Here is an 11,104-nt window from a genome sequence, read left to right as displayed (position 1 = left end):
CTCGATTCTGATCTCTAGGTACTTTCTCAAAGGTGATAGTCATAAATGATTCTTTGTAACTATCCTGCATCCTTTTGTATGGCATGAGCTTATCATCCTTAGTTTGATACTCATCAATGACTTGTCAGATGATTAGCTCAGAATCTCCATATACTTATAGCTCTTTTAGATGCCATTGTATAGCCAATCTGAGTCTTGTGATTAAGGCCTCATAATCTGCTAGATTTTTGTTGCATGGAAAAATGAGCCTGTATGACTTCGACATGCTGTCACCTTGAGGTGTAATGAAAATAATGCCTGCCCCCGAGCCATGTCTAGTACATGAGCCATCAAAGTAGAGCTTCCATGGTTATGCTTCTATGATCAGGAAGATCTCTTCATCTGGAAAATTTGAAACAAGAGGATGGTCACCAGTGAGGGGTGCATCAGCCAACTGATCTGCAATAACTTGCCATTTGATAGCCTTGCAGTCCATGTACTCAATATCAAATTCACTCAGGATCATAAACCATTTGGCTAATCATCTTGTCAATGTTTCCTTTCTATGTATTTGAGTGGATCGATTTTAGCAATGAGTTGTACCTTGTGTGTCAACATGTAGTGCCTTAGTTTAGTTGCTTCCAAAATAACTGCTAGGCAAGCTTGCTCAATAGGTGTGTAATTGAGTTCATAACCTACCAATGTGCGAGAGATATAGTATACATCACATTGTTTTCCTTCTACATTGTGTTGTGCCAGCAATACTCCTAATACAATATTTGTAGTTGAAATATAGAGCAATAGAGGTCTACTTGGATCGAGTGGGATTAGCAATGGTGTATTCATCAAGTAATCTTTAAGAATTTGGAATACTTGATAGCACTTTGTATCCTATTGAAAGAAGATATTCTTGTATAATAGATTCATGAAGGGATGACACTTATTGGCCAATTGTGTAATGAATCTGTGAATTGATTATAGTCACCCTTGTAGTGTCCTTAACTGACTGATGTTCTTGGGAGGTGGCATGTCCATGATTGCTTTGACTTTCACCGAATCTAATTCAATGCCCTTGCTTGAGACAATGTATCCTAGGAGCTTCCCAGAGGTCACTCCAAAGATGGACTTCTTTGGATTAAGACGGACATGATATTGCTCTAATTTATCAAAGATCTGACCTAGTATTTAAAGATGACCTTCTTTTGTTAATAATTCAGCTAGTAAATCATCGACATAATCCTCCATTACACTGTGCATTAGGTCATGAAAGATGGTTTTCATTGCTCTTTGATAGGATGCCCTTGCATTTTTCAGACCAAAGGGTATCGCATTCCAACAATAGGTTCCCCATGGGCATGGAAAAGCAGTTTTATGTTGATCTTCTAGAGCAATCTTAATCTGGTTGTACCCGAAAAAACCATCCATAAGAGAAAGCATGGCTTGACCCACTATGAGATTGACAATCATGTCAATGTTTGGTAAGGGGAAGTCATCCTTTAGGAATTCCTTGTTCAACTCTCTAAAGTCAGTACAGATATAGATGCCCCCATTAGGCTTGCCAAGAGGTAAAATGTTGGTGATCCAATTAGCATAATCAATTGGTCGAATGCAACCAACATCTAAGAGGTTTTTGAGTTTTGCCTTGACAAGCACAACAATATGTGGGTGCATCTTCTTGAGCTTTTGTTTTACCGGTTTATCTCCTTCTGCCATGGTGAGGTGATGCATGACCAAATCAGGATCTAAGCCAGGTATGTCTGCATAAGACCATGCAAAGTTGATTTGATGCTTTTGGAAGAATTTCACAAACTTTGGTTGTTCCTCTGGAGATAGTAGAGATGCTAAATGTATTTGGTGAGGAGTCTCAGGGGTCCCCACATTGAATTCTTTTGTTTCTTTGATTAGAATTGTCTCACTCTCCTGATTTGTACTAGAGGGGAGGATGTCAAACCTTTCATCTGCAAGTGCTTCTAAGAGGTTTTCACCTTTGGATACGCTCTTTATTTTTACTTTTTTGTGATCGACAAGTGCCACTATGTGGTTTTTACTACAAGATCCATGTTTTATTGTGATGTTTTTGTAGCTGAAAGGTTTGGCATCTGCCCCATAGTATGTTATGCTATTAAGTTAGATGGAAAATCTAGCTTTGTGATCCCCACTTGGTATGTGATCCCATATTTTTAAAAATTTGATGAGCACCTCATCATTTTGAAAGTGATCAAGACAAGGGGGATTTTTCTAGTTCTAGTCAATGAGTTTAGGGTGGATGATGGGAATGACCTCATCAATTAAGTTAAGTTCAGAGGAGGTGTCAGTGAGGGTTAAAATAGATGAGTGAAGTTCGTCAATGGTACTCTCCTTGTCAGGTTCTAGAGTCAGATTTGATGTAGGGCCTGTGGAAGGTGTTTCTCTCTCATGACTTCAAAAGGTTTTAATCCAAGACTCTCCATAAACTGGGATATCTTTATGAGGTGGCAAAGGTGATGTGTCTTCCTCATCTGAAGTATTTAGATTCACTATATAAAATTCCCACTCATGCGAGTTAGTCTCTGAATCACTTTCTAACATCATATTACTGTACTAGTCTGGTGATGAATACTAAGAGGGGGGGGTGAATTAGTATACCAAAAATCAATGCACTAAAACACTTAAATAGTCTAAAGACAAACTGGTAAAATAGTTTAATAGATAGACCGGTTACCACACATGCAAACCGAAATGCAAGTAAAGCATTCACCCACAAAAGAAATACAACCATAACACAAGATATTTGGCATGGAAACCCAAATGGGAAAAACCACGATGAGATGGAACTCACAAGTCACTATCTAAAGAATAGAAACTAGACCGGTTAAGGTCAGACCAGTTAATGTCTTACAATGTTCTTCACCAGAATAGATCCTGTCAGGAATCTCAATCTCTGTTAGGAGATAAGTCCGATTAAAGACTACCTTGCTAGAGGATTTTAGATTCACAGTGGTGAACCACCTTGTTAGAGGATTTTAAAAAGGCTTTTAGGCCTACCTGGTTAAGGGCTATAGACTTGTCAAAGATGTGAGTAATCAACAAGTGTTTGATCTATCTAATAGCACAAACTACTTGATTAGATCTAGTATAGTTCACTGCTAATGCATTCCAGCATTACTTAAGTCTTCTCTATCTCTCTCAGTCACAACTTGATCTTTTTAGATAAGATAGCTCTTCAACAACTCAACAATCACCTTAAACCCTAGCACCACATAAACCCTTTTTGCAACAACAAAAACCCTAGACATGATGTCCTTTTAAAGGAATCTGATTTCATGTCGGTCCAATAGGATTATGTTACAATTTCCTAGGTTCAATGAATCTAGACATACTTAGTAACATGACACAAAAAGCACCGTTAGTGTGTCAGCACCGTCAATCAATCGGTGGATTGGTAACTCATCACAAAATACTGGTTGGTAACTCATCACAAAATATCGGTTGGTAACTCATCACAGAGTATTATCGGTTCATATAAAATACCAGTTGTCAGTTTGACAAAAATGAAGAATGGTAAGAATGTGTTATGCTGCTTTGCTTCCTCATACCGCTTGAGATCTTCGAACCGCTTGGGGTTGGCATGCCACTTCCGACCAGGAAACACATTCTACAAAATCACCAATAGTCTAAAGACTAGAATGCAACAAACTGGTTGGAACAAATACCAGTTGAGCTCTAGCTCATACATATAAGGGGATCTCAATACAAGTGTGTGTCCATCAATGACAATTAGAACATAAACATCAAAAATGCCAACAATCTCCCCCTTTGGCATTGATGGCAACACTTAGGAAAATAAAATTTTGACATCTAAGTGTTTTACAATAAAAAAACATGCCATTAACAAAATTGCTCCCCCTAAGAATATAAACTATCCGTTAATCAATACAATGTATAGCAATTTTGCATACAGAGCATAAACATTGAGATATCAGAGCATATAGCATATATCAAAACATATATCAAAATTTTGAAACCAGATACTTCTCCCTATTCATCTCTAAAATAGATAGAGTACATCTCCTCCTTTGCCAACAATGAAAAAGTACTATTGAACAACCCTATTTCCTTTTGATATTGAAATAATAAAAGTTTATGACAACAATGAATAATACCTGTCAAAAACCGATTTATAGTCTTGCAAAAATTGTTTCATGGATAGAGACCAGGACTCAAGTAGGGAGGTTGCCACTTCTTTTTCTGTTTGCATCTGGGATACCTATTCCTCCATGGCATCAACTGTGCTTAGCTCCTACATAACTATCAAGGCATCCAGGTTTAGATAACACTTCTGAAGAATTCACAGATGTGGAAGTAAAACCAGTTGTAGCTCCTGCAAATCCCTAGATCGTGTACTGATCTCTTGCTCCATTTTGGTTGACTGGATCTGGAACCGGTGAACGGTTTTCCCATAAGTTGCAAATGAATCATAGGGTGGCTTAAATGTGCTCAAGTAGGACTGTAAGTCTGTTTGAAGCTTTTGCTGCTAAGTTAGCACATCATCACAAAATAGATGGGGTTGATAGATTTTGCTTAGTAGCAAGTTTCTCTCATCCAAAGCATCCCTTATATCCTTTTGGTCTTTTAGAAGTTCAGACCGAAGCTCATTCAACTTTTTCACCAAAGCAATGTTAAGAGCCTTTTGATGCTCTTTCTTGGCATTTGCCTCAGCTACTTCTTGTAGGCTCTACACCTGATCATCCACTATAGTACATAGTAGTTTGAGTTGTGCTAGTGATGATTCAGTGTTAGGAAGATTGGTACTGGGGATCAAATCGATAAGTGTGTCTATAGCCACTTAAATGATATCTTGCTCCTTTTTCCTTTGTATGATTTCAAGGTGCTCTTGAGCAACCTTGATGCTCTGCATAAGCCATAACTCATTGGTAGACTAGAGATCGATAGGACTAGAGATATCAGCCAGTTTGGCTTGAATCTTGGTTGCCTTTGGAGTCTCCATCTATGTGCTCTTCATTGCCTCCACTACCTTGTCTGCTTCTTCCTTCTTCCTTTTCTCTGCTTCCTTCTTCTGTTCTTGTGCCTTGTCTTCCTCTGCTTTCTTTTTCCTCTCTGTTTCCTTCGTCTTCTCTTCTTCTTTCTCTTCCTCTTCCTTCTTCTTCTTTTCTTCCTCTTCCTTCTTCTTTTCTTCCTCTTCCTTCTTCTTTTCTTCCTCTTCCTTCTTCTTCTTTTCCTCTTCCTTATTTTTCTTCTCTTCCTTATCCTCTTCTTCTTTCTTTTTCCTATCATCTTCTTGCTTCTTCTTCTCTTCATCTTTCCATTTCTCCTCTTCCTCTTTTCTCTTCTCTTCCTCTTTTCTCTTGTCTTCCTCTTTTCTCTTCTCTTCCTCATCTTCATCCCTCTTCTTCTTCTCTATCTGTTCTTGAGCCGCTTCCTGTGTGTCCTTGGCTTTCTTACTACCCTGTTCGGCTTGTTGCCCCTATTTTGTTCCTTCATAAGGTATGTCCTGAGTGACATCTTCTATGTCTAGCGCATCGACATCAATAGTGTCGACTGGTTCTTCAACCAGGTTTCCTTCTTCATCAAAAACTTCATTCTGTTTGGATACAACTGGTTCTTTTTCTTCTTGGAGGTTGGCCATTCGTGCTTTGTGATAATTGATAGCATAATCCATATGCTAATGAGTATCTTTTTCAACATCATCAATTCTCCCCTCCAACAGGCAGAGTCTTCTTCTCCTTGTGAAGAAGAGTCCTTTATTTTGATCCAAGACATCAAATAATTCTGAATTTGAGAGGTCGAGAAAGTACTGTGCAAAGACTTTCTCCCTAATCTCCTATTCTTTTTCAATGGTAATGCACCATTTATTATCTAATGCTTTATATAAAGAATCCGGTGTCTGAGATTTTATCTCTGATGGTGACCGCTCATTTTTACACAAATAAATAATGATTTCCTGTAATACTTCTTCTTTCTCCTCATCACTAAAATCATCATAATAATCTATTAAATCATGAAGTAATTTTCTCCTAATATTCTTTATTGTCCTTTGATAATGTGTCAAAGGTTTGTATGAGGAGATATCAATATTTACCAGTGTGGATGCTGTTGGTTCATTCTTCTTCATCTTCTTTGTCTACCTAGCCTTCTTTGGCTTATCATCAGACTCAGTCTCTTCAGAGTCTAGTTCATTTGACTTAGTCTTCCTTTTTCTTTTGAAGACTTTTTTCGATGCCACTTTTGGTTTCTTCTTTTCCAGTGACTGCTTGGTCACTCTTGGAGTTGTAGTGGTGGCCAGTGCTGATGCTGCAGGCACTGCCTTTGCTTTCTTTGTTGCTGGTTCTTTTCCTTTCTTAAGAGATCGTTCCTTGGTTAGTGCAATCCTCTCCAAGTAGGTTATGGTCCTCTTAGCCTTAGGATCAAGAGGTGAGGCAATAAGAGTTGAGGCATACCCTTCCAACATATCATACATAACCTCATAGCCCATTGGCTCCACTTCTTCCATTCTAGGCTCAACAGCCTTCATTAGGAATTTGTCCACCTGAATGGTGAAACAGATGTCATCTTCATATTTCTTAACGATGTCACCTAAGATCCTTACCCTTTGACTCATCTTTCTTCTAAACTCATCAAAATATATTTTCAGCACCTCAAAGTAACTAGCTCCAATGGCTTGTATGCTTTCCTTGATCTGTTTGGTTACCGGTTGGTTAGGGGACCACTGAACATCTCCTACTCTAGGAAAGTAGCCTTGAAAATAGGAAAACAACACAATCAATAGTTGTCCAAACTTGAACCTTAGTGCATTATCTTGTTTAATCGACTTTAGATTAGACAAGAGTTGCCTCTGCATACCGGTGCATAGGTCAAATGATGCGCCCTCTTTAATCATCTAGTAAGCAACATTTACCACTGCAACATATATAGAATTAATCCTGCTGGCTGAGAATGTTCAGTAGCCTATCACCATGCAGGCATATTTCACTAGATCATCCTTGATAGGATTGACTATCATACCTCGCGAGTCACTTGTTGAATCGGTGAGCTTGGCCATTTCCGTTTTGCTTACCGTTCTAAGGGCTGGCACTTCCCTTGCATTGTAAAAACTGGTGACTACATGAATTTCCTATGGCATGATATCATGCGTCCTCTCTAGGTACATTTTGTCACCATGGACTCTGCTCAAGATGATCCTGATGTGATCCTCCGTAAAATCTTCCAGAAAGGATACTGTATTATGGAGTTTCTTCTTCTCTATGATACAGTATAACAACTTAGTTAGCTATTCACTCCACTCTCCATTAGTTGCCAAATCACCGCTTTGTGTTCTCCATGACCGCTTGCAAATTGGATTTGAATCTCCTTCGAGACTTGTCAACTTCTTGAAATCTTAGCTCAAGTCGCCTTTTCTTCGCTCTGCACTTTGAAAAAAATTTCTTCGCTTGAAAACAGATAGTGAGAAATGATTTGAAATATTCTTTTATACATGTCTCTCACCTACCACCATTAATGCTCCTTAATTAGGGCGTAAACCCTATTTTGCCTCTTTTACCATTTCCGGTCTTATACCAAGTGATAGGTATTACATACCAGTTAAGGTCTTTTACCGGTGAAACTGGGGGGTTCATAATTATTTCGCCATTTGCTCCCCCTAAACCTCTTTGGAGCTTAGTTTGCCGGTTCTGATATTTCTACACTAGGTGTAGAAACCAGTTCCTCTTCCAACATTGTTGGTTTCTTCCTCCAGGTTTTGTTCATGTCCACTTGAACTTTTTCAACATCAACTTCTTCTTTCTGAGTGATCGGTATATCATCAAATATACTCTTTCTGCTTCTGCAAAATCTTGTAGTGTGACCTGGTTTGTTGTAGTGATAGGAAACCAATCCAGGTGCTCTCCAAGGTCCATTGTTCATGTTTCCATTCTTTCTTCTGCATGTAGCAGCAGTATGACCATATCCATGACAAATCCAATAGTTTTCTCTCCATCTGGTTGCCGATTGATAACCATTGTTGCCTGACTAATAATTGTAAGCCTTAAACTGGTTAGGGTTTTGGTTCACAAAAGATTCTGGACCAGTTCCTTGGGTCCTCTGAGGATATCTTCCAGTATTGTTCATGATAGACCTGCATTCAGATGCTCTATGCCCAAACTTGTTGCATGCATAACAATGACCATTGAACTTATTGGATCTAGGTACATTGTTGATAAAATAAGGAAAATTATTGTAGGCTTTGCTCCTACATACATTGGTAGTGTGTCCTTCTTTAAGACAATTAAAGCAAACAGGTTTGAATTTTTACTTACCTTTTCCTTTGAGTGCTGGTTGTTTCTCTAACGCTTCAGCATTTGTTCTTGAAAATTCTCCTTCCTCATGTCCAGAGAAACCAAGTCCATTGGTATTCTTTACTGGTCTTGATGACTCAAGCTTTTTCTCTAGTTTGAGAGTACTTTTGCTGAACTTAGCAAGTATTTCCTTTGACTCAGAGAGTTCTTTGGAAATAGTAGTATTTGTCTCCATTAGGCTTGTATTTTTAGAGATGGCTATGTTTAGTTCTCCTTGCATGTCTTCCTTTTCCATTCTGCTCTCATGAAGGTGAGCAGTTAGTGCACTAATCTCTTGTTTCAACTTGGAGATCTCATGATCTCTATCCTTTACCAGATCTTCATCTTTTCTCCGGTTCTCAAGATCTTGACTAAACCGGATAGTCAGTCCTTCCAACTCCTTTCTTAGATTGGAGTTTGAATCATTCAGCTTATTTACTTCTGCAATCATAGCTTCCATATTTGCTTCATCTTTAGAACTACTTTCAGATAGCTCCATCATCTTCTCTGCATGTTCTCTCCTTTTTGCTTGAGATGCCTTGTATTTGACCATAAGATCATCATAGGCTTGCTCAGACTAAGTGAGCCACTAAGTAAGTTCCCTCAAGGTGTATTCCCCCATATCTCTTTACAAGTGGTTAAACTTATAGAAAGGTAGGCTCTGATACCAATTGATGAATACTAAGAAGGGGGGGTGAATGAGTATGCCCAAAATCAATGCACTAAAACACTTAAATAGTCGGAATACAAACTAGTAAAATAGTTTAACAGATAGACTGGTTACCACACATGCAAACCAAAATGTAAGTAAAGCATTCACCCACAAAAACAATACAACCATAACACAAGATATTTGACATGGAAACCCAAATGGGAAAAACCATGGTGAGATGGAACTCACAAGTCACTATCTAAAGAATAGAAACCAGACCAGTTAAGGTCTTACAATGTTCTTCACCAGAATAGATCCTGTTAGGAATCTCAATCTCTGTTAGGAGATAAGTCTGATTAAAGACTACCTTGCTAGAGGATTTTAGATTCATAGTGGTGAAACACCTTGTTAGAGGATTTTACAAAGGCTTTTAGGCCTACCCAATTAAGGACTACAGACTTGTCAAAGATGTGAGTAATCAACAAGTGTTTGATCTATCTAATAGCATAGACTGCTTGATTAGATCTAGTATAGTTCATTGCTAATGCATTCCAACATTACTTCAATCTTATCTATCTCTCTTAGTTACAACTTGATCTTCTTAGATAAGATCGCTCTTCAACAACTCAAAAATCACCTTAAACCCTAGCACCACATAAACCCTTTTTGCAACAACAAAAACCCTAGACATGATGTCCTTTTAAAGGAATCGGATTTCATGTCAATCCAATAAGATTATATTACAATTTCCTAGGTTCAATGAATCTAGACATACTCAATAACACGATACGTAAAGCACCATCAGTGTGTCAGCACCGTCAATCAATTGGTGGATTGGTAACTCATCACAAAATGCCGGTTGTTAACTCATCATAGAGTATTACCAGTTCATACAAAATACAGGTTGCCAGTTTGACAAAAATGAAGACTGGTAAGAATGTGTTATGCCGCTTTGCTTCCTCATACCACTTGAGATCTTCGAACCACTTGGGGTCGACATGCCACTTCAGACCGAGAAATACATTCTGTAAAATCACCAATAGTCTAAAGACTAGAATGCAACAAACTAGTTAGAACAAATATCGGTTGAGCTCTAGCTCATACATATAAGGGGATCTCAATACAAGTGTGTGTCCATCAATGACAATTACAACATAAACATCAAAGATCCCAACATCTGGGTTACCTTTTGTATTGAAGATTGTCTTTGCCATGGGTGTATGCACTTTTATAGGTGGGATTGTTGGTGTTGCTGGCAGGATTATAGTAGTTTTTGATGTTGTTGGTGCTATTGGTAGGATTATAGGAGTTGTTGATGTTGTTGGTGCTACTAGTAGGAATATCGGTGGCCTTGAATCTGCTACTGGGAGTATCGATGTTGTTGGTGCTACTGTTGTTATTGATGGAATTATCAATGTTGTTGAGGCTACCAATGGTACTGATGGATTTATGGGGTTTGTTGATACTGAGGATGCTACAGATAGAATCATCAGTGCTATTGATGTTGATGGTGTGATTGATGGTACTAATTTGATGATCAGTTTTGTTGGTATAGTGGGTTTAGTTGGTGTCATAGATATAATCAAGGAGGGTCTCCTTGGAGTAACTGTTTGATACATGGGGTTGTTGGGCTTACCTTTGAATCTGAGCTTAGGAAGAGATTCCTTTTGAAAACCTAATCTAGTGTTATCTCTGGGTTTCAGCTCAGGCTACAAGGGCTCATGTCATCCTTGTTTGTAATGTCCCAAAGCACTCTGACCATCATAGCCCATTATTTGCATGATAGTGAGGCCTTTGCCATATTTATTAGTAGGAAGCTTAGCCTGTGGGATTTCTGTGGTGATAGGGTCTTTATAGATCCATTCTGCAAGGTCCTCATCTATGGTTTCCTCTTCCTGACTTTTACCAGGGATGAACTATGCCAAAATGCATGCTTGCTTGGCTAGTGGTGGTTGAAGCAACTTTTGAGGCTTGCCATAAGTTCTAGGGGAAGTGGGTAATTGCCCAACACAAAAGAGTTGGCTTAGATTAAATTCCCCAGGACCTTCCTCTGCCATGTTCATTTTCAACTTCTCTTGCTTTGGTATAGGGATGATTGAGCTAGAAAGAAAGGTTGGACTAACACATGATGTGGATGAGATAGCTTCTTTATTGTTAGGAATGG

Source organism: Cryptomeria japonica, chromosome 8 (genome assembly GCF_030272615.1).
Source record: "Cryptomeria japonica chromosome 8, Sugi_1.0, whole genome shotgun sequence".
NCBI classification, from domain to species: domain Eukaryota; kingdom Viridiplantae; phylum Streptophyta; class Pinopsida; order Cupressales; family Cupressaceae; genus Cryptomeria; species Cryptomeria japonica.
The sequence above is the reverse complement of the archived record's forward strand: the minus strand, read 5'-3'. Positions refer to the sequence as shown.